The 25,619-nt window shown below is 39.8% G+C and overlaps 1 protein-coding gene across 3 annotated transcripts in view; it reads right to left on the minus strand.

Moving 5' to 3' along the window:
• Positions 1–12,140, minus strand: part of CEP83 (centrosomal protein 83) — a 136,433-nt gene extending 124,293 nt beyond the window's left edge. For 2 of the 3 annotated variants that reach the window (XM_043881357.1, XM_043881367.1), the window contains exon 1: positions 11,707–12,140. The gene's annotated coding sequence lies outside the window, so the exon portion shown is untranslated. The remainder of the gene's footprint in view (positions 1–11,706) is intronic. The other variant, XM_043881341.1, reaches the window with a different exon arrangement.
• Between the last annotated feature and the right edge of the window lie 13,479 nt (positions 12,141–25,619).

Below are 25,619 nucleotides of genomic sequence, written 5' to 3' on the forward strand. Positions count from 1 at the left end.
CATTAAGAATAGCAAAAAAATGGGTCTCCAGTTCAAGATGGCGCAATAGAAGGACATGTGCGCATCTCTTCCTGCAAGGGCACCAAAATCACAACCATCGACAGAACAATGCTCAAACCCACCAAAAAAGATACCCCATGTCCAAAGACAAAAAAGAAGCCAAAGAGAGACAGGAGGAGAGGCACAATCACCATAAAATCAAATCCCATACCTGCCAGATAGGTGACCCACAAAACTGGAGAACAATAATACCACAGAAATTCTCCCACTGTTGTGAAGATTCTGAACTCCATGTCAGGCTTCCCAGCCTGGGGAATCTTATAAAAGGACTGGGAATCCCCAGGAAATCTGACCTTGAAAGCCAGTGGGACTTCCAGGACTGAGGGAAACAGAGACTCCAGTCTTAGAGGGCACAAACAAAATCTTGTGCACACCAAGACCCAGAGGAATGACCCCACAGGGGACTGAACCAAACCTACCTGCTAGTGGGTCAGCAGGGGCTCACCACAGGGACATGGCACTGGTAGCAGCAGTCTGGGAAGGTCCCCCTTGGCATAAACCCTTTTGGAGGTTGCCATTAACCCTACTATAGAGCCCATAGATACCAGGGCTGGGTCACCTCAAGCCCAACAACTACCAAGGAGGGAGCACAACTCTACCCATCAGGAGATAATTTGGATTATAGATTACTGAGCAAGGCCCTGCCCACTAGAGCAAGACCCAGTTTTTCAACCACCAGTCCCTCCCATGAGGAAGCTTACACAAGCCTCTTAGCCTCCTCAATCAGAGGGCAGACACAAGAAGGAAGAAGAACTACAATCCCACAAAGGCTAAAAATAAAACCACATTACACACAGTTAATCGGGATAAAAAGCAGAAAGTTATGTCCCAGATGAAGGGAAAGATAAAATCCCAGAAAAACAACTAAATCAAGTGGAGATAGGCAAACTTCCAGAAAAAAATTCAGAATAATGATAGTGAGGATGACCCAGTATCTTAAGAAAACAATGGAGAAGATGCTAGAATTGTTTACCAAAGACCTGCAAGAACTAAAGAACAAACAAACAGAGATGAATAATACTCTAGAAGGAATCAATAGCAGAACAGATAAATGGCCTGGAGGACAAAATGGTGAAAATCACTTCTGCAGAACAGAATATAGAAAAAAGAATGAAAAGAAATTAAGACAGTCTAAGAGACCTCTAGGACAACATTAAATGCACCATAGGGGTCCCAGAAGGAGAACAGAGACAGAAAGAACCTAAGAAAATATTTGAAGAGAGAATAGCTGAAAAATTCCCTAACATGGGAAAAGAAATAGTCAACTAAGTCCAGAAAGCACAGAGAGTCCCAGGCAGGATAAATGCAAGGAAGAACACACCAAGACAGATAATAATCAAACTGACAAAAATTAAAGACAAAGATAAAATATTACAAGCAACAATGGAAAAACGACAACATAAATGGAAACTCCCATCAGGGAGTTTCTCAACAGAAACTGATTTCTCAACAGAAACTCTACAAGCCAGAAGGGAATGGCATGATACATTTAAAGTGATGAAAGGAAAGAACCTACAACCACAAACACTTTACCCAGAAAGACTCTCATTCACATTTGATGAAGAAATCAACAGCTTTCCACACAAGCAGAAGCTTAGAGAATTCAGCACCACCAAACCAGCTTTACAACAAATGCTAAAGGAATATTTCTAAGCAGAAAACAGAAGACAAGGAAAAGACCTACAGAAAGTAAACTTAAGACAATTAAGCAAATGGTTAATAGGATCATACATATTGATAATCCCTTAAATGCTGCTGCTGCTGCTAAGTCGCTTCAGTCGTGTCCGACCCCATAGACGGCAGCCCATCAGGCTCCCCAGTCCCTGGGATTCTCCAGGCAAGAACACTGGAGTAGGTTGCCATTTCCTTCTCCAATGCATGAACGTGAAAAGTGAAAGTGAAGTCACTCAGTCGTGTCCGACTCTTAGCAACCCCATGGACTGCAGCCTACCAGGCTCCTCCGTCCATGGGATTTTCCAAGCAAGAGTACTGGAGTGGGTTTCCATTGCCTTCTCCGCACCTTAAATGTAAATGGATTAAATGCACCAACCAAAAGACACAGACTGGCTGGGCAGATGAAAACATGTGCATGTATGCACTTCTACTTACCACATCAGTCTGCTTGACACCCCAAATTCTATGTAATTATTTTATACTGTTAGGTTAATCATGCTCCTATTATGGCTTGCAATTTTAATTACCTTTTATTTTTTGTCAGGCTCTTGACTGTGAAAATTGATAAACATCTTTCACTATTATGACTGTGTTAACTAATACTAACTTAATACCATTGTATCATGATTGGTCAATAGAAAAATAATAGAACTCTATATCACCAAAATTATCATTTAATAGAAAAACCTGTAATCACTTTCTAAAATCCAGATGCCTATGAGAATTATTTTGGAATTTTTTGAAAAATACAAATGCTGAGGAATTGCTTTTTCACCAAAGCTTCAGATAGATATGTGTCTAATGAGCAACCATGTTTAAAAACAACTTGACTATATGATGATCTTTTACTTTTATCTAGTTTGTTTCACTTTTTCTATTTCATATTCAGTGCTTCCATTTCATTTAGTTTGTTTTCCAATTTCTCCATCTTTTTTTTATGTTCTTTCTCAAGCCTTTATTAAGTATAATAGAAAAGCTTTTGTATACGTAAATATAAATAATAAGTATAACATATATTTTAGAAAACTTATGAATTTTTGCCTAACTAAAAAATTTATGACATTTTGATTCCATTTATTTGATTCAGTATGAATAATACAATGCTAGATTTCTAATTTAAAAAAAATTGATATGCAACAAGCAACAAACTTTGTGGATGACAACAAACCATGGAAAATCCTTAAAGAGATGGAATTACCAGACTACTTTACCTGCATCCTGAGAAACCTGCATGTACATCAAGAAGCAACTGATAGTACCGGACATGGAACGATGGACTGGTTCAAAACTGGGAAAGGACTACGTCAAGGCTGTATACTGTCACCATGCTTATTTAGCTTTTATGCAGAATACATCATGCAAAATGCCAGGCTGGATGAAGCTTAAGCTGAAATCAAGACTACCAGGAGAAATACCAACAACCTCAGATATGAAGATGATACCATCCTTATGGCAGAAAATGAAGAACTGAAGAGCCTCTTGATGAAGGTAAAAGGAGAGAGTGAAAAAGCTGGCTTAAAACACCACATTCAAAAAACTAAGATCATGGTCCCATCACTTTGTGGCAAACAGATGGGGGAAAAGTGGAAACAGTGACAGAGTTTATTTTCTTAGGATCCAAAATCAATGTGGATGGTGAATGCAGCCAAGAAATTAAAAGATGCTTGTTCCCTGGAAGAAAAGCTATGACAAACCTAGACAGTGTATTAAAAAATAGAGACTCACTTTGCTGACAAAGGTCCATATAGTCAAAGCTATGGTTTTTCCAGTAGTCATGTATGGATGTGAGAGGTGGACCATAAAAAAGGCTGAACGCCAAAGAACTAATGCTTTCAAACTGTGGTGTTAGAGAAGACTCTTGAGAGTTCCTTGGACTGCAAGGAGATCAAACCAGTTTATCCTAAAGGAAATCAACCCTGAATATTCATTGGAAGGACTGATGCCGAAGTTCAAGCTCCAATACTTTAGCTATCTAATGCAAAGAGCCAATTCCCTGTAAAAGATCCTGATGCTGGCAAAGATTGAAGGCAAGAGGAAAAAGGAGCAACAGAGGATGAGACGGTTGGATGGCATAACTGACTCAATGACATGAGTTTGAGCAAACGCAGGGAGACAGACAGTGAAGGACAAGAAAGCCTAGCATGCTGCAATTCATGGAATTGGAAAGAGTTGGACATGACTTAGCCACTGAACAACAACAAAGCAACAAAGGTTTACTGTACAGCACAGGGAACTATAGTCAATATCTTATAATAACCTATAAAGGAAAATAATTTCAAAAATAATGTGTGTGTAACTGAATCACCTGGCTGTTCACCTGAAACACTGTAAGTCAACTATACTTCAATAAAATATATATATATTTTAAAAAAAAAAAAAAAAAGAGTAACAAAAGAATATCACTCAGGAAATTCCAAAGGTTTTAGGAGCTCTGTGTCAGCAATTAGGGACAAAGACCAAATATACCCTAAAGGCATACCATATGTCTCAGCAATTCCACTCCAAGGACTCTACCCAAGAGAAATGAAAACATGTGTTCACCCAAACATTTATGCAAACCTTCATGGAAGCATTATTTCCAAAAGTTGAAAAATGAAAACAATGCAAAACATCCATCAACTGATGAACGAATGTGAACATTTATATGAAAGCAATAAAAAAGAACAAAATACTGATACATGCTACACAGATGAACTTCAAAAATATTAAGTGAAAGAAGTCAGATACAAAAGACATTTATATATGTATTTTTTATTCCATTTACATGAAATGTGCAGAAAAGACCAGTGTATAGAGAAAGCAGGTAATTGGTTTGTGGGAGAAGGTCAGGCGGTGGATTGACTACAAATAAGCCTGAGAGAAATGGGTAGGGGGAATTTAATAAAAACATGATGATGGTTGTACAACTCTACAAACGTACTAAAAAACATTGAATTGTATGCTTACAATTGGGTAGAGAAGTTATGTCTTTTGAACTTTAGAAAATGTGATGATTGGACTTCTGTAATCAAGCCTAAGTTCAATTAGCCAAGCAAAAAAGAAAGAATCCAGGTTCTTTTTTTTTTTTTTTTTAGAATCCAGGTTCTTAGTGATGGCACTGAGCCACTGATTTGACAATCCTAGAATCACCTGTCTGCAAACTTCTTATATGTGAGTTAATGAAATCTCCTAAAGTTAATAATAAAAGGATAAGAAAGTTCTAAGGGATATAAGAATATGTTCATTTCATTATAGAAAATTTGGAATTACCATCTGTAAAGAAATGTATCAAGGAAAAGGCAGGACTTCTGGTGGATCCTGAAGGATAAAAGATGATGATGAGGGTGGAGGAGTGGGGAGAACAGGCAGAAAAGAAAAGTATTTAGAAGAATCTGTAACAGTGGAATGAATAAAAGTTAACATTTAACAAGTGCCCACTGTAACTGAGTCAGGCATTATAACATATATCTTTTAATCCATGTGACTTTTGCAGATAAAAAAAAAGTTATCGTTTTACACATGAAGACATTCCTCAATGAATGTCTTAAAATAACTTCTTTTTGGACCTTTTGCTGCTGCTGCTGCTAAATCACTTCAGTCGTGTCCGACGCTGTGCGACCCCATAGACGGCAGCCCATCAGGCTCCCCAGTCCCTGGGATTCTCCAGGCAAGAACACTGGAGTGGGTTGCCATTTCCTTCTCCAATGCAGGAAAGTGAAAGTGAAATCGCTCAGTTGTGTCTGACTCTTCGAGACCCCATGGACTGCAGCCTACCAGGCTCCTCCGTCCATGGGATTTTCCAGGCATGAACACTGGAGTGGGTTGCCATTGCCTTCTCCTTGGACCTTTTGAGGACCCTAAAATAACTTTTCCAAAAAGCCAAGCAGGTAGTATAAGTGGTACAGCCAAGATTTTAATTTTCTTTTTTTTTTTAGATTTTAATTTTCAATCTCAGGATTTGGGCCCCAAAACATATACTTCTTCCTCTCTGATATGATGCTAACTAAAGACTTATCCCCATTTGCAACTTCAGATCTTTGTAGAGATCATCTTTGCACTGATGAGTTTACATTTACAGAGCTACACTATGTTTCTTGACTAGCAACTTCCATTTAAACAATAAAGTAAATGTGATATGCATTCCCTCCTTAGGTTCCGAAAACCCTTCTTTGGTTTAGCTCCCTATTCTCTTACTCCACCTTCTCATTACATGCTGATATTCACCAGCCCCTGTCTACACCCAGGATCTTAACTAAACTACTACCATGGCTGACAACTTCTGACCCTCTCTCTCTAATTCAGAGAAACTCCTGTTTTCCTTGTCCGATTAACTCCCTCCAGGCCACACTGAATATTTGTTTGTACACTCTCAGATTACTCTTACATTATTCAAATGAGGCATTCCTCAATCATAGTGTATCATGTCTGCAGTTCTAGGTCAGTTGTCCTCCCTACTTGGCCCCAGTGAGAGAAGTTGCTCAGTCATGTCCAACTCTTTGCGACCCCATGGACAGTACAGGCTCCTTCATCCATGGAATTTTCCAGGCAGATACTGGAGTGGGTTGCCATTTGAACACACCCTTATTTATTTACTGTATTTATATTGCAAATAATTATCCATTTCTCCCACCAAAGCTGCTTGAGGCTATGTCTTATTCACAATCTGGTACTCTGGTGTCTAGCACAGTGAAAGACACATAATGAGTACTCAAGTATTAACTAAACCAATGAACAGAAGAAATAAGATTTGCTTTAAATTGCAAGGATAAAATTTCTTAAAGAAATCTTTGGGAATTTATTTTTTCAAATGAGAAAATAGGCCAAGAAAGGTTAAGTGACTTAGTCAAGCTGTGGTCGCCTGAGTCATAATTCTCGTCCCACAAAAATCAGGGTGCCTATCAATTCATGCTTATTGACCTACCCTTCTCAATGAACCTCTAGAAGTAATATTAAAATGTTATCTAAAGAAGAACCATTTCAACTTCATCCATTCCAGCTCTGGCTGGCTATATCAGTTGTAAAGAACTCTGATATTACTTATTATTTACCAGTTTTTTCTGTCTAGAATAGACTAATCTTTAATTGAACCAGTCTTTTCACATGTTCTTCACATGCAATTCAATACATATTTATTTTGCATCTCTATGTGGAAAACATGAAAGCTATGATTTGTCAACACTTAAAAAAAAAAATACGTAATTATATCGTATGTAATTTCAGTTTGCCTCCCTTAATGTGATTCAGTTGAGAAAAACAGACTGAATGTGAACACTAGAGATAGGCAGTGCAACTTCACTGGGAAAATCCCTGTAGCCCAAAGCTAACGCTGCCAGTGGTTGCCATGCTCAACCGCAATCGTGTTACTGGGCAACAACTCAAAAGCTAAGACAGCCAGCTCACTAAGAAGCAACTGAATCAAACCAAGATTTATAAAAGGACTCTGAGACTCAACTTTTTAATACCTTTACTAAAATGACTTTGTCATAAGCATCAGATATAAGATTTACAGCAAAACTATTAAAATACCTAGAATTTATTTGAAGACCTATCTTAAGAGTGATAAATGCTTTCCAAAAGAGAATAACTAGGTTTAGGTTCCTCCTAACTCCATGAATTTTAACCCAAAAGTGATCTGAAGTTACAATATACAGAAAACAAATAACTGGACATTTCATGGCTTTCTTTCTGGAATATAGCTCAGTTAAACTTAAAAAAAAAAATAGTGCTAGACTACAGAGTCTGTGATCTTTCCAGGACCCAGAGAGACAGTCGTGATAGAAAAATATAAAACTTAAGAGAACTGTTAATTTATGAGCCAAATGAAAATACTAACATAATTTCATAAATTAAGTCTTTCCTAGGTAAAAAGTAAAGTGGAAAGGGGCAAAATGAGGAAACAGAAAGAGAGGAATGGAAGAAGGCAGGCAGGAGGAAAGGAAGGAAAGGGAGTGGGGGAATTATTTTTTTTAAACCCAGATTCTACTAAAGAAGAACTAGGAAACTGACCAAACTCCCAAGACCACTAGGGAAATAGCGCCAGCATTCCTGAGGGAGTCCTTACAGCTAATACTGTCATGGGAAATTCTCAACTATTCATACTTTCTAGGAACAGAAACTTTACCTCCAATTCCAGTTGAATCCCCTCTTTTTAATCCCCTTTCTTATGGCTGATAGTTGCCCTTTCTCCCTCAGTTACTCTCAGAAGATTTTCGTTTACTTGAACAACACTACAGAAGGAGTACAAATACACATTCCTCATCTCTAATTTATTCAGCAACTCCTATTTGGAAAAGACTAAGGATACAGTTTACTGAAATCTGATGTTCTGCCTCTAAAAAGCTTATCATCTATAGTTAGGAAGGTAAGAGATATATAGAAATGTTATAACAATACAATATAAAGTTTCAAGTGAGCAGGACTGATGAACACATTCTGCAGGACTTCAGAGGTGGAGTGCAGTACATGTTACCACAAAATCTGCCCCTCTGGTATACTGACGGAGTTAAAGGCACCTGAGAAACAGCAGATGCAAGAGGAGCACTCAGACCGTCCTTTTTCTTCCAGAAGGCAGGAGATAAAACTCCCATGTGAAAGGTGCCCTCCCTGCACCAGGAGGAAGGAAGACATTCTTATCACCAGAGACAGTGAATGAATCAAAGCCAAGAAATTTGTACCAACTTGTTAAACTAACCGTTATCTTCCTAGTCACTTCTCCAATTTGCTCCTCTTAGCCCAAAACTCTTTGTTTTGTTAATTTTTCACAAATTAGTTTGTCTAAAAGATACAGATCATCTCTAACTTAGGACCTTTTTGACTTCACAATAGAGCAAAAGCAATTCACTGGTTCAGGCGGTAAAGAGTCCACCAGCAATGCAGACCTGAGTTCAACCCCTGGGTTGGGAAGATCCCCTGGAGAAAAAAATGACCACCCACTTCAGTACTGTTGCCTGGAGAATTCCATGGACAGAGGAGCCTGGAGGGTTACAGTCCATGGGGTCACAGTTGGACACAACTGAGCCACTAACACTTTCACCTTTCACTTTCACACACAATTCACATTGAGCAGAAACCGCACTTCGAATTTTTAACTTTGATCTTTTGCCAGCCTGTGACATGCAGTACAGCCCTCTCTCTCGTGATTCTGGGCAGCTGTAGCTCCCAGCAATCAAGAAGGTAAACAACTGATACACTTCCAACCATTCTGGACCCATACAACCATTCTATCTTTAACTTTCAGTACAGTATTCAATAAGTTACATGACATAATCAACACTTTATTATAAAATAGGCTGCATGTTAGATGATTTTGCCCAACCTTGTGGGCTGATATAAGTGCTCTGAGCATGTTTAAGGTAGGGTAGAATAAGGTATGATGTAATTGGGTAGGTTAGGTATATCAAACCCATCAGCTTATGATAGGGGAGGTAACACCACTGTAAGTCAAGGAAGATTTATAGAAGGAGGAGCTAAGATGGCGGAGGAATAGGACGGGGAGACCACTTTCTCCCCTACAAATTCATCAAAAGAATATTTGAACGCTGAGCAAACTGCACAAAACAACTTCTGATCGCTAGCAGAGGACATCAGGCGCCCAGAAAAGGAAGATTAGTAAAAGCTTCCTGCTCTGGTCACTTTTTCCAGTCTTCATTCTCCGTGTACATGAAAAAAAATTTTTGTTTAACTTGTATGCTGTTCTACTGTTAATCTATATCAATTTAATCACTAGGCCCGGCCAGAGACCCTAACGGGGTAGAGAATTTTTCCTCCCTACAGAGTTGAACTTTATAGAGAGCGTACTATTTAGATTTTAGGAAAGGAAAGAAATCAGGTCAGGTAGGGAGAAAGACATGAAGACCGGTAAGGAAAGGAGAAAGCACACAGTAGGTTTAGAGGATGGTCTGGTCAGAGGATAGCTTTTCTATAAAGAACATAAGCTTGAAAAGGCAGAGTGTGATGAAATTCTGAAGAGTTCAGATAAGGAACGTGAACTTCAGTCAACAGTAAAGAGTACTTCTGAAAATTTTTACACAGATTAGACAACTTAGGAAAATTACTTGCTGAGCCTAATACATTATGTATGACAAAGTTAAAACTCATTTACTTTAGGCAGACAGCACCTAGAAACCACCACACATACTAAGAAGTCTGGCCATTCACTAATCTGTTAAGATTTCATTCTTCTAGGCTTCTTAAATTATAACTTCCCATGACAAAATGCTGACTTCTGATTACTAAGGATTTTATCACACAACATGTATGAGTCATTCTGGATTTTTCTCCTTTGCTTGTCTTGCCCAATTCTTGACAATTTCGTTACTTCAACATCAGTATACAGGAAAGGAAAAAGGGAAAGGACTAAAACAAAGTCTACAGATTTTTTAGATAGTCAGGGCATGATGTAAATAACAAAACTTTAAGTTCCAATTCCCATCACTAATAGTCCGACTTCAAAGAAGTCATTCACTTTCACAGTGTCTCAGATGTTCTCACCTTTCTTCCATACTTGATGGGTTACTGCATTCAATATCACCCCAAAAGTGGTCTAAAAACTACCTACCAGCATAATTCATTTTATTGCACTTCATGGTATTGCACTTCACAAACAGTGCAATTTTTTTTACATATTATAGGTTTGTGGCAACTCTGCACTGTCAGACAATGGTCAACACTTTTTGGCAATTAAGCATTTTTTAAATTAAGATATGTATATTTTTAGAAATAATGCACACTGCACCCTTAATACACTACAGTATGGTGTAAACACAACTTTAATATGCACTGAAAAATAAAAACAAAAAATTTATGTGACTCACTTTACTGCAGTGGTTTGGAACCAAATCCACAGTATCTCCCAGGTACACCTTACTTGCCAAAGAAATTATATCCTTAAGGGTTCAGTGAGTGGAGAAGAATGAGATTATTGGCTAAACTAAGGTTTAAAAACCACCTGTGGGCAGTTAGTGTTTCAATCTCCCAATGCTGTTACCCTAAATTGGTATTACTCTACTACTTGATAAAATTTCTAAATAAACCACACTTCACCTGGTTAGAAAATACTCAAAGGGGAACATCTGACTTACTATGTCCCAAAAAACCAAAGGGTGTAACTCAAATTCATTTTTAACTCTCTGGAGAGTTCTACACAACTCTGAAATTTAAAGCAATCTAATAATTCTAAACAAAATGAGTTTGAAATCGCAGCTCAATACAAAAGGTAGTATGAACTGCAATCACCTACAGACTGAACCCCTGAATTTAGAAAATTCTGAATCCAGATAATTGTAGGATACATAATTTAATTATATTCTAGTTGAGTAATTAGACTTGTTTACAAGAGATGTTGCTTGGTAACAGAAGCAATGCTTTAACAACCTACTCAGTTTTAACAACCTACTCAAGTATTTTATGCTCATAGTCCGAACACAGTACGAACTATATACTATATGTGAGAAACTATGAACAAGTTTCTGGTTATCCTAGACATCGTCAAGATTTTACTGAGGCAGTTTCATCATTACAACTTTTGTGACCAAAGGCTTTTAAAATACTTAGAAGGGGCATTTTAAAAGCCAAGTGCCCGTTTATTTTGGTCAAAATTTGGATATTAAGGGCATATCAAAATGTCCATTAAAGCCCAGCATGCACTCAGATATTCTAACGTTATCTCTGTAATGACAGCCAACATCACTGTTAGAATTGTCTTCAGGGTCAACGAAAACGGCAGCGTAATTTTTTTTCGCAAGCGAAACTAAATGTATCACACGTTTAGTCAGTTTTTAAACGGGCTACACAAGCACCACGCTGGAGTACATCAAAAACCCCATAAAGAGTTTCACGTGCAGTCAATCGGCTACAGAACATTCTCCCAGCTTACTTTTCTAACACCCTCTCCAACTGTTCCACGAGAAAAATAACAAAAGAAGAACTCAAGGGCAAGTTGTGAAGAAAAAAGCCATGAGTATTCCAACCTACGGACAAGACAGCGTTACCTACCAGACTCACACACGGTCCTTGCAACGTGCGCACAGACAAGTGACCGGTGTTCTGGCCGCACTCGCCAGGCAGACACCCTCACGGCTCTCTTCCCGCCCGGGCATTTGGGGCTACGGGAGGCGGTCCCGCACGCGGGTTGCTGGGCCCAGCCCGTCACGTCTGACGAGGTCTCGGCTGCCGCTCGTGGCACAGGCTGAAGAGCAGGAGCCGGTCAGCCGAGCGCGCCCCTCGGGCTCCCGACCCTAGGGAAATGTGGGGAATCCCGGGAGAGCTCCAAAGGCACAGAGGGTGGCGGCGGCGATGGAAAAAAAGGCCCCGCTCCTCCTCAGCGGACCGGCCTTCTCAGGGGTGAGGGGCCGGCGCCGAAGTCCGGCCGGGAAGGCACCACGGGCCCGCCGCCCCTCAAACCCCACAGAGCGGACTCGGTACCGAGACCCAAGGGCGCGCGAAGCAGGAAGTCCCGCCCCCACGCCGACGTCACCCTCGCCGCGGACGCCGGCCGCGGCCGGAGGCCGTTAGAGGGAGGAGACGAGCTGCCCGAGGCGGGAGCTGAGGCCGACAACCGCGGGAACGCCAGGCCCGGGCGGCGCCCCGAGAGGCCTCTGTGAGTCGCCAAGATTCCCAGAGGCGAAAGGAACGCACAGTCCGGGGCCGGCACTTGCTTCAGGGAGCCAGAGTGAAGCGCGCAGTTGAGCGGGAAGCCGCGCTCCCTCGCCTCCTCCCCACGCAGCTCCTCCGGGGCTTTCTTCCAGCTTCCCGCTTGTGCGCTCGGCCCGGCTCTTCACACACTTTTTTCCTGTCTGAGGGCTCGGGTGGTGGTCCTGGCGCCACCGCCGCCTGCCTTCGTGCCCGACCGTGCAGATTTAGAGTCTCGAAGTCGCTGCCTTACGTCGGCCGTGGGGCCTCCGCCCACGAGTGGGGAGCCGGCGCAGCCTGACCGGAGGAAACGGCCAGGTCAGAACCCGGGCCCAGGCGCCAGTCCCCCTCGCCGCCCGCTCCAGATCTCTAAACGTGTCACCACCTCAAGTTCAGGGCCCACTGGGGTACCATTGTAAACGGTTTGTCTCTAGGTGGTAAACTAGAGTTGGAAGACAAATTCTAGGTTTTGAGAATGTCAGTTATAGGCCAAGGGCTGAAATAAGGTAGGACTTCAGCCTTTCAGAACAGGAAGTAGGAGAAATGCTGCCAGCCTTCCCCCTCCGATGACGCCGAGCTTGGGTTTTAACTGTCACGACCGTGTGTAGCACCGCTTATCCCCTCCACTCCCCTCCCCAAGGTTAACATTTTCGAGCTCTAGTTATGATTAGAAAAGCAACTGAGATTAGGACCTTTTTTGTGCAAATGAGGAAAGAGGAGTCATTAGATGGGACTGAGGGACGGGTAATAGATGTTAATGGATCACACAGTTGTGGGAGATATATCAGGGAACAAAATACAGAATCCATAAGTGAACTGCTGTGTACACATCAATAATAGTAGTTCACATCCTCTGAGCAATTACATATCAACTACTGGAGTCCCTTTTCAGATTATCTTATTTCACTCTCTGTAAGATAGATGCAATTATTATTATCTTGATTTTACAACATTACCCAGAGCCTTTACTGGTGACTGATGAAGTCAGTCAGTCTGACTGCAGAAGTCTCAGTTGTATCAATAAACTGTATGTTACAAATCGTTGGTCAGTGGGAAAAAGATTATCTGAGGAATGACTAAACATTGGGGACAGGCTATTCAACTATTATATTTGTTAAATACCAGATGAATCAAGAATTTAAATGTAAAGAATGAAACCGTAAAAATACTACAAGAAAATTAAGGAAACTTAAATAATCCTGAGTTGAGAAAGGCCTTTTCTAAGTATGAAACAAGAACCAGAAACCATAAAAGAAAAAAATGATAAAAATTAACCAAATAAAGATTGTAATCTACACACAAATAATAACCAGTGGAAAATCAATGTGTATCATGTGAAAAAAGAAGGAAAAAGATTCCTAATAAAGAGCTCATAGAATATCAATTTTAAAACAACACAATAAAATTGGCAAAGGATATCAATAGGACTTTCTTAAACCAAGAAAAACAAACATCTAATTAACAAATGAAAAGATGTTCAAGTTGCAAACATCCTTTTTGTCAGTGTACACAGTGGAATGGGGATGCAATTACTGTCATGCATTATTGGTGTGAAATTGAAATTGGCACACCAATATTTATCAAAATTTAACATAAGCATTAGCCTTTGCCCCAGCAATCTCATTTTCTAGTCATACACACTAAAGAAAATAAAACATTTACAAGGATGTTCCTCACTCCCTTTTTACAATATATGCTTCTAGAAACAGTGTTAGTACCATCACTAGGACACTAGTTAAATATACGATGGTACCTACATACAGAAACCCCTGAGCTGCTAAAAATGATGATGAAATCTGTTTATATGAAAATCTGTCCATAGCACATAAGTTTCTTTTTACCCCTAAAGTACAGTTTAGCATCATTCAGTTCAGTTCAGTCGCTCAGTCATGTCCGACTCTCTGAGACCCCATGAATCGCAGCATGCCAGGCCTCCCTGTCCATCACAAACTCCCGGAGTTTACTCAAACACACGTCCATCGAGTCAGTGATGCCATCCAGCCATCTCATCCTCTGTTGTCCCCTTCCCCTCCTGCCCCCAATCCCTCCCAGCATCAGGGTCTTTTCCAATGAGTCAACACTTCGCATGAGGTGGCCAAAGTATTGGAGTTTCAGCTTCAGCATCAGTCCTTCCAATGAACACCCAGGACTGATCTCCTTCAGGATGGACTGGTTTGATCTCCTTGCAGTCCAAGGGACTCTCAAGAGTCTTCCCCAACACCACAGTTCAAAAGGATCAACTCTTCAGCGCTTAGCTTTCTTTATAGTCCAAGTCTCACATCCATACATGACCACTGGAAAAATCATAGCCTTGACTAGATGGACTTTTGTTGGCAAAGTAATGTCTCTGCTTTTTAATATGCTATCTAGGTTGGTCATAAACTTTCCTTCCAAGGAGTAAGCGTCTTTTAATTTCATGGCTGCAATCACCATCCACAGTGATTTTGGAGCCCCAAAAAATAAAGTCTGCCACTGTTTCCACTGTCTCCCCGTCTATTGCCCATGAAGTGATGGGACCAGATGCCATGATCTTAGTTTTCTGAATGTTGAGCTTTCAGCCAGCTTTTCACTCTCCTCTTTCACTTTCATCAAGAGTCTTTTTAGTTTCTCTTCACTTTCTGCCATAAGGGTGGTGTCATCTGCATATCTGAGGTTATTGATATTTCTCCCGGTAATCTTGATTCCAGTTTGTGCTTCATCCAGTCCAGCATTTCTCATGATGTACTCTGCATATAAGTTAAATAAGCAGGGTGACACTATACAGCCTTGACGTACTCCTTTTCCTATTTGGAACCAGCCTGTTGTTCCATGTTCAGTTCTAACTTCCTGACCTGCATATAGGTTTCTCAAGAGGCAGGTCAGATGGTCTGGTATGCCTATCTCTTTCAGAATTTTCCACAGTTTATTATGATCCACACAGTCAAAGGCTTTGGCATAGTCAATAAAGCAGAAATATATGTTTTTCTGGAACTCTCTTGCTATTTCAATGATCCAGCAGATGTTGGCAATTTGATCTCTGGTTCCTCTGCCTTTTCTAAAACCAGCTTGAACATCTGGAAGTTCACGGTTCATGTATTGCTGAAGCCTGGCTTAGAGAATTTTGAGCATTACTTTGCTAGCATGTGAGATGAGTGCAATTGTGCGGTAGTTTGAGCATTCTTTGAGATTGCCTTTCTTTGGGATTGGAATGAAAACTGACCTTAGCATCATTAGGGAAATGCAAATTAAAACCATGATGAGATTCCATTACATGCACTAAAATCAAAGTCTAACAATAACACAAATATTAGAATTTGAACCAGCTAGAATTCATACATTGCTGGTGTGAGTTTATAATAGTAAAAACACTTTGAAAAACTTCTTGGCACTTTGTTTATAGTTAAATATTCATCTAACCTATTCATGACCCAGCAGTTTCAGTTTTAGATAGTTATCAAAGAGAAATGAAAATGTTCACAAAAAGACAAAGTTTAAAGCAACCTAATTCATAATAACTAAAAACTAGAAACAACCCAAATGTACATCAATAGGAGCATAGATAAGCAAATCATATATTTATACAATAGAATGCATGTGCTTGCATGCAAAGTCGCTTCAGTCATGTCTTTGTCTGACTCTGAGACCCTACGGACTTAGCCCACCAGGCTCCTCTCCCATGGGACTCTCCAGGCAAGAATACTGGAGTGGGTTGCCATTTTCTCCTCCTGGGGACCTTACCCAGAGATTGAATCCATGCCTCATATCTCCTGCATTGGCAGGCAGGTTCTTTACCACTAGCGCCACCTGGGAAGCCCCATACAATAGGATACAACACAGCCATCAAAACAAATAGCCAGTATGCCTAACAACATGGATAAATCTCACAGATATCTTAGTTAAAGAAGAAGCCAGGCCCAGTAGAGTGTGTGCTATATGGTTCTATTTATGTGAAATCCAAGAAAGACAATACTAATCTGGCATCAAAAGTTGGCTGCACAGGACAATGGCAAGGCGGATATAAGAGAACTTTCAGGAGTAACGGAAAGGATCTATATTTTGCTGTGGTTACACAAGTATACATACAGTTATCAAACCAAAATGAAATGTCTGAGAACAAAGTTGGAGGACTAAAGCTACAGTAATTAGTAAATTAATAGACAAATAGATCAATGCAGCAGAATAGGCAGCCCAGAAACAGACACCCATAAACTTAATCAACCTTTGACAAATAAGCAAAAACAACACAATGGAGCAGATAGTCACTTAAACAAATGCTGCTAGAACAACTGGACATCCACATGCAAAAATATGATTCTGGACACAAACCTTATACCCTTAACAAAAATTAACTCAAATCACAGACCTAAATGTAAAACACAAAACTATAAAACTCCTAAAAGATAACATAGGAGAAAACCTAGATAACTTTGGGTATAGTGATGTCTTTTTAAAATTTTATTTTCATATTTATTTTTAAGTATAATTAACCTACAACACTTGTGTTAGTTCTAGATGCACAACATAGTGATTCAGTATTTCTATACATTACAAAATGATCACCATAATAAATCTAGTTACCATCTGTCACCACACAAAAGTTAGTACAATATTCTGGAGTTTATTCCCATACTATGCATTCCATCCCCATGATTCATTTATTTTGTAACTGGTGATGCCTTTTTAGATAAAACACCAGACATCATCCATGAAAGAGATAATTGATAAATTGGACTTCATTAAAATTAAAAACTATGCCCTGCAAAAGACAATGTCGAGAAAATTAGAAAACAAGCCACAGACTGGAGAAAACATTCACAAAAGATGCACCTGATAAAGCACTATTATCCAAAATATACAAAGAACCTTTAAAATTTAATAATAAGAAAATAATCTGATTTTAAAATCAGCCAAAAACCTTAACAGACACTTCAACAAAGAAGATAAACAGATGGCAAATAAGTATATGAAAAGATGGTCTACATCATAAATCATCATGAAATGCAAAGTAGAACAATGAGATACTTCTACACATGTATTAGAATGGCCAAAATTCAGAATACTGTTAACACCAAATATTGACAAGGATGTGGAACATCAGAAACTCTCATTCACTGCTGATGGGAATGCAAAATGTTAGAAACTCTTTGGAGGACAGTTTGGTGGTTTCTTAGAAAACAAACTCTTACCATATGATCCAGCAATTGCACTTCCTGGTATTTATCCAAAAGAATGGGAAACTTATGTTCCCATTAAAACCTGCACACATATGTTTTAGCAGCTCTATTCATAATTGCTAACATTTGGAAGCAACCAAGATATCCTTCAACAGGTGAACTGATAAACTGGTACATCCAGACAATGGAATGCTGCATGCATGTATGTGATCAGTTGTGTCCAAATCTTTGCAACATCATAGACTGTAGCCCACCAGGCCCCTCTGTCCATGGGATTTTCCAGGCAAGAATATTGGAGTGGGTTGCCATTCCTTCTCCAGGGGATCTTCCTGATTCAAAGATCAAACCTGTGTCTCCTGCTTGGCAGGTGGATTCTTTACAACTGAGCCACTTGGGAAGTCTGTGTTAATTATATCACAATAAAATAGATATAAACATTTTAAGGTGCTAATAAAGATGAATTTATTAACTGAAATACCAATGTCTGCTAGCAAGGTCTCTTTCTTCCTTATATCAAGATATCCAAAAAATATAACTACTAATCATAAAGTTGTTTGATGCACCCATATTCAGAACAAAGGAAAGAATACCGTCCAGAGGGGTAAAACTACCGTCCAAACTACAGAAAAGCTTGATAAGCTATCAAGTGATAACAAATGTCTTTGTTTACTATGGCAGATAAAGAAATAATGGCTATAATAATGAAGGCTTTGATAATCATGGAGCTAACAAAGTTCACATTACATGTACATAAGTGGAATAACAGGGTCCTTAGGAACTTAATAGAAAATAGTTTTATAAGTTTAAATTTTAAATGAGAGAAGTGAGGACGTGGAATATTTGATTAAGAATGAGTGATTTAGGATATGGGAATTCTTTTGATGAAAAGCAGGCATTCCAGTATTGCTTTTCACATTTAATGTTTTGTTGCCAAAGCCAGAAATAACGTAGAGGAATAAGCTTGTATTTCAGAATGTCAAGGAAAAGAAGTTGTATGTCATATGGCTCAGTGGTAGACAGAACTATTTTTGTATTCTTAAAATTTCACATACCTTATTTCTCTTCTCTTCTTTCCTATTTCTCTTTCATCACGCTACTTTTCCGTCTTGTTTTCTTTCATCTTATTTGTTTTTTTCTCTTTTTCCTCCTTTACATCAGGTTAACTTTAGTTTCATGATTGACCTAAGAAGCCATTTTAGGCATTTTTACACTAATTTTACTCCCATCCCCTATGAGATCTTAAACCACAGATATCCTGTATACCTGTTTATGTACTGGAGGGCCACAAACCACTGTAATATGGAAGGTTTTTTGCCCATTGAGAATGCATTCTCCAGATAATAAGTTCTTTGGGGGGAAGGACCATGGGGCTTTCCAGGTGGTGCTAGTGGTAAAGAACCCGCCTGCCAGTGCAGGAGATGTAAGAGACCCAGGTTCAATCCCTGGGTGGGGCAGGTCCCCTGGAGAAGAGCATAGCAACCCACTCCAGTATTCTTGCCTGGAGAATACCATGGACAGAGGAGCTTGACGCGCTATGGTCCACAGGGTCGCAAAGAGTTGGGCATGACTGAAGCAACTTTGCCAACAAACAAAAACAAAAAAATCATGTTCTGTTTACTACTGTATGTTCTGTGCTTAATATATAATAACTTGGGGCATAGTAGGCAATAAATAATTAGATGAATATTTGTTGAATTAAATGTGAAATTGATCTCTGCTACAGACTTGTCAACTACACTAAAATTCGTGGATCTTTTTCAGATGGTGCTACCTACTACTGACTACTCCACAATCCCTCCACATTCCAAGAATGTCTTCCCGAGACTATATCCTTGTGACTTGATGGAAACTTGGAAAGCATTATAATCACAAGAGCAATACTTTTGCAGCCAATTCCAAGAGCAGATTACTTATACAGGAGCTAATTTCATCTATCATAACTGATTTTTCTCTTTAGCTTCAGTTTCAGAAGGTGATCATTTCCTAATTTTTTTTCTAAATTCTGTGGCTGTACAGCCTCTTTGGTCCTTAAAACCCCACTATTCAAGTTGTATCAGTTTCAATTGAGAGATTAGAAAATGAAAAGAAGATGAAGGCACTGTAGGAGAGGGAGAAAAGGGTAAACTTTTCTGTTTCCTAATTGTTTTACCTGAACGGTTTTTCGAGCTAAAGTTTTGTGATCTTGATGACTATGTTCTTGAGTGGTTCTCAATAGAAGCATTTTGGTAATCTGTGAAGGTGTCATTAGTTACCTCAAGATGGGGACAATACCACCAGCATTTGTGGGTAAAGCCAGGGATGCTAAATATCCTGCAATACATGTGACTTTGATCAGTCCAGGTCCATGGAAAAGGAGACATCAAGAGATTTGTTGAGGAAAATAGCTATTAAGAAAAAAAGGAAAGAGGAGGCAGGAGGCCAGGAGTGCCCTTAGGCTGATGCAGTTCTGCTACCTATGAAACAAGAAAGAGCTGCCATTCAGCTCTGAGAAGTCTTGGTTGGACCAATGAGGAGCCTCCAAACAAAGACTGACCATTTGAAGGGTTTCCCATTTGGGTGGGCGTGGCCTCGCTCTAATACCAGAGCTGTGCTCAGTCTTGATGCGAAGCAGTTCAGGGAGGACAAGGCTATAACATAAATGCTGTGGTGAGTTCCCAAGGTATAGCACTAGAAGACTGCCAGCTAACTATAACATTCACAGCAGTTTCTCTCCCTCTGTATCTCTGACTCTCTCTAGAAAGGAAATAAAAATGACACCTTACTTAGAAACCTTTGCCTGTAAACAGGAGAACAAGTTGATAATAAGATCATATGAGACATGCCACGGTGGCAGATCCCTGAACCTTCTTAAGGTTTATCTCCTACCCTCTGGATGCATGTATCTTACTGAGGCCTCTAGGATACAAGCCACCTATTGCTCATCCTACCCATCAGTATATTATAGGTGTAATATATCAATGTGACATTCTGCAGGGTGTCCAGACAGTCCAGATCCCTTCAGACTGTATTAAAATAGAGGCTAGAAGAGGTAACATAGTCCTTGGATGAAGCTGGAAATAAGTTATCTCTTTCACATCAATGTAAACTGCTTCTTATCCTTATTTTTGATTGGAATATAAAAAAAATGCATTCACCAAATCAATAGTCACATAACATGTACCTAAGGCCTTACTAATCTGCCCTAGCAATGACAGCATGTCCAACTCAGCTTGAATTGAGACTACTACTTGGCTGAGCTTGCTGTGGTAGTCTACATCACTCTGTGGGATCCAGAGCAACACTAAATACCACCATCTCCTCTGGGACACAGTGTAAGTTTTCATTATCTTAGCTGGGCTGAAGAACGATTTTAAAGGCCTCCGTGGCTGATTGTACACTACAATATTGTAAATATTGTAAAGTAATTAGCCTCCAACTAATAAAAATAAATGGAAAAACAAACAAAAAATAAAGGCCTCTAGTTGCTCTTCTTCACTATGGCAGCTCCTACCCAACAGCCTAACAACCTAGTACTTCAACTGCTAATTATGTCTATTGGAATTACATACCCAGGGACCAGGGAAATGACCAGCAGGTAAGTCTGCAGACCCAATGAATTCTCTGTAAACCAGACTTTAGCTAGGACTCTATTAGCTGCTTCTGTAATCCCCTGCTCTAACAGGAGCGATGATGACATTTTGGGTCTCCGGTTATCAAAACAATTAGAGCCTCGCTCCAAAGCTCCTTGAAATGACTGGTCACTACCCTTTCCTCATCGTAAATGCCTTAAGTAAATACCCTGGATCCCTTTGGGGAATGACTGAAGAAATCATTACAATATAGTATGCACAATGCTGCAGAGTCCTTCTCCTAAGGACCCAGACACTTCTTTATAGTCAGTAGATTCTAGATCTGAAAACTGGCTCAAATTCAGGAACTGAGCGACATACTATACCTTTTTATTGCAATGACAGCCCTTAGCCTCCTACACCTCCATTCTTGCGTTCTTCTGGCCAAAGAGGACAATTTAAGCATCATAATAAATTATGACTGAAGTGAGTTAAAAATGTCAAATATATTAAAATCTGTAAGTGTATATAATGATATTCAAAAGTAGGAACTTAGAGTATAAATTTATTTGAGGACTAGTTTAGAAAGAAAAGGGAGTTAAATTGAGCACTTATATTGCCCTTCCTGGCCAAATATTTGAAGAGAGAGTTTTAATTTCAAGTAACAAATGAATAAAAAATGTAAAAATTAGAATATTTCCATTTTGCATCTCTAAATGAAATAATGAGCAGAGGCCATGATCATTAGTGTCTGCTAAGACCATTAGGTGAAAGGCTACTGAGAGACACTGATACAGGACAGACCATGCTGTCAACATTTGAACCCATTAATCAACCTTTACATCAGAAAAAGAAAACAACCAGATATTGATGTGCTTTCTGCTGTGATGCAACAAGGACATAGCACCACCTGTGAAATATTCCTGACAAAAAAAAAAAAAAAATCAAACATGACTATGCTCCAAGCCTCTAGATCTAATAGCTGATAGTTTAGTAGCTAAGTTGTGTCCTACTCTTGTGACCAATGGACTGTAGCCCGCCAGGCTCCTTTGTCCATGGGATTTCTCAGGCAAGAATACTGGAGTGGGTTGCCATTTTCTTCTCGAGGGGATCTTTCCAACCCAGGGATTGAACCAGAGACTCCTGCATTGCAGGCAGTTCTTTACTGCTGAGTCACGAGGGAAGCCAAGAGCTAACAGCTAGATTACAGTAAATATAGAAGTAAAAGAAATGTAACAAAATAATAACATGGGGCAGAATCAGCAAAATCCTGAATGTTGGAAACTTTGTCACAAATGATCCAGTTCCTTTACCAAATGAATGGCAGAAAATGAAAAAGGAGAAAAATCATCATAGATTAAGAGAGATTTGAGAGACATATCAACCTAAGGCAGTGTTTGAACTGCTTCACACAAATCAAGTATAAAAAGACATATGAGCATCTGAGAAAATGTAAAACTCTCAATATTTCCTGATATTTAGGAATTATGACTTTTGTTAGCTGACAATGGTGTGTGATTATGGGTTTTTTAATATAATAATTTTAATAATTTAATTAAAATAATATGTCTGAATGTTATCTGGCTTTGCCTTAAATAATCTGGGAAGGTGGAAAATAGTAATCAGAGAGGTGGGGAATGTTATGTAGATCAGTGGTTCTCAAACTTCAGTGGACCTACAAATCAGCTCAAAAGATTATTAAAACACAAATTCCTGGGCCCAACCTCAGATTCTGATTCAGTGGTCTGAGGTAATTCTTGTTCAGTTGCTCAGTTGTGTCTGACTCTTTGCAACCCTATGGACTGCAGTACGCCAGACCGCCCTGTCCTTTACCATCTCCCAGAGTTTGCTCAGACACATGTCAGTGGAGTCAGTGATGCCATCCAACCATCTCGTTGATGATCCAACCATCCCCTTCTCTTCCTGCCTTTACTGCATTAGGATCTTTTTCAGTGAGTCAGCTTTCCTCGTCAAGTGGCCAAAGTATTGAAACTTCAGCTTCAGCATCAGTCCTTCCAATGAATATTCAGGGTTGATTTCCTTGAGGATGGACTGATTGGATCACCTTGCAGTCCAAGGGACTCTCAAGAGTCTTCTCCAACACCACAGTTCAAAAGCACCAATTCTTCAGGGCTCAGCCTTCTTTATGGTCCAACTCTCACATCCATACATGACTACTGGAAAAACCATAGCTTTGACTAGATGGACGTTTGTCCACAAAGTAATGTCTCTGCTTTTTAATACACTGTCTAGGTTTGTCATAGCTTTTCTTCCATGGAGCAAGTGTCTTGTAATTTCATGGCTGCAGTCATGATCTGCAGTGATTTTGGGGCCCAAGAAATAAAGTTTGTCATTGTTTGCCTTGTTTCCCCATCTACTTACCATGAAGTGATGGGACCAGATGCCATGATTTTACTTTTTTGAAGGTTGCGTTTAAGCCAGCTTCTTTACTCTCCTCTTTCACTTTCATCAAGAGGCTCTTTAGTTTCTCTTTGCTTTCTGCCATGAGGGTGGTGTCATCTGCATATCTGAGGTTATTGATATTTCTCCCAGCAATCTTGATTCTAGCTTGTGCATCATCCAGCCCAGCATTTTGCTTGATTTACTCTATCAATCAATATTACTGCTCAGTAGTGTCCAACTCTTTGTGAATCCATGGACTACACAGTCCATGGAATTCTCCAGGCCAGAATACTGGAATGGGTAGCCGTTCCCTTCTCCAGGGGATCTTCCCAACCCAGGGATCGAACCCAGGTATCCTACATTGTAAGTGGATTCTTTACCAGCTGAGCCATGAGGGAAGTCCAAGAATACTGGAATGGTTAGCCTATCCCTTCTCCAGTGGATCTTCCTGACCCAGGAATCGAACCAGGGTCTCCTGCATTGCAGGCAGATTCTTTACCAACTGAGCAATCAGGGAAGCCTCCAATGTACTCTGCATGTAAGTTAAATAAGTAGGGTGACAGTATACAGTCTTGACGTACTCCTTTCCCAATTTGGAACCAGTCTGTTGTTCCATGTCCGGTTTTAACTGTTGCTTCTTGATCTGCATACAGGTTTCTCAGGAGGCAGGTAAGGTAGTCGGTAACTCCCAACTCTTTAAGAATTTTCTGAAGTTTGTTGGGATCTACACAGTCAAAGGCTTTAGCATAGTCAATGAACCAGAAGTAGATGATTTTCTGGAGTTCTCTTACTTTTTCTATGATCCAACAGATGTTGGCAATTTGACCTCTGGTTCCTCTGCCTTTTCTAAATTCAGCTTGAACATCTGAAAGTTCTCAGTTCACGTACTGTTGAAACCTAGTTTGGAGAACTTTGAGCATTACTTTGCCAGCATATGAAATGAGTGTAGTTGTGCAGTAGTTTGAGCATTCTTTGGCATTGCCCTTCTTTGGGACTGGAATGAAAACTGACCTTTTCCAGTCCTGTGACCACTCCTGAGTTTTCCAAATTTGCTGGCATATTGAGTGCAGCACTTTCACAGGATCACCTTTTAAGATTTGAAATAGCTCAACTGGAATTCCATCACCTCCACTAGCTTTCTTTGTAGTGGTGCTTCCTAAGGCCCACTTGACCTCACACACCAAGATGTCTGGCTCTAGTTGAATGATCACACCATTGTGGTTATCTAGGACATGAAGATCTTTTTTGTGTAGTTCGTCTCTGTATTCTTGCCACCTCTTCTTAATATTTTCTGCTTCTGTTAGGTCCATGCCATTTGTGTCCTTTATTATGCCTATCTTTGCATGAAATGTTCCCTTGGTATCTCTAATTTTCTTGAAGAGATCTCTAGTCTTTCCTGTTCTATTGTTTTCCTCTATTTCTTTGCATTGTTCACTTAGGAAGGCTTTCTAACTCTCCTTGCTATTCTTTGGAACTCTGCATTCAGATGGATATATGTTTCCTTTTCTCCTTTGCTTTCACTTCTCTTCTTTTCTCAGCTATTTGTAAGGCCTCCTCAGACAACCATTTTACCTTTTTGCATTTCTTTTTCTTGGGGATGGTTTTGATCACCACCTCCTGTGCAGTGTTACAATGGTCCTGTACAATGGTCTGAGGTAAGGCCAATGAATTTGCATTTCTAACAATCTCTTAGGTGACTCTGATGCTGCTGGTCCAAGGACTACATTTAAATAGCACTGGTAAGGATGAAAACAACTGGCTGTTTATAATTGATCACTGTTGAAACTGGGTTCTGATAAGTACAAAGTGGTCCATTATACTTAATATGATTCTGAACCCAATTTCAATGGTGTACAGTGGGTACACCAAGCAATTCTCCAGACTCTAGCTGAGTGGCCTACAATTCAACTCAATTCTGACACAGTCTACCTAGAGACAGCAGGTTAAAGGCCGAGTTCCTCAAGACTGAGCAAACTCGCTTCCTTCAGATGCCAATCACAAACCCAGGTTACCACTTGTACTTCTGACTAAGTAGCTCTATTAATAGATTGGAGGTTCTCATGACCCCTTCATCAGAGTCAATTAATTTGCTTGGAAGAATCATAGAACTCAGAGGAATATTTTACTTACTAGATTCATTTCAGTTCAGTCACTCAGTCATGTCAGACTCTTT

Source organism: Cervus elaphus, chromosome 3 (assembly GCF_910594005.1).
Source record: "Cervus elaphus chromosome 3, mCerEla1.1, whole genome shotgun sequence".
Classification (NCBI taxonomy): domain Eukaryota; kingdom Metazoa; phylum Chordata; class Mammalia; order Artiodactyla; family Cervidae; genus Cervus; species Cervus elaphus.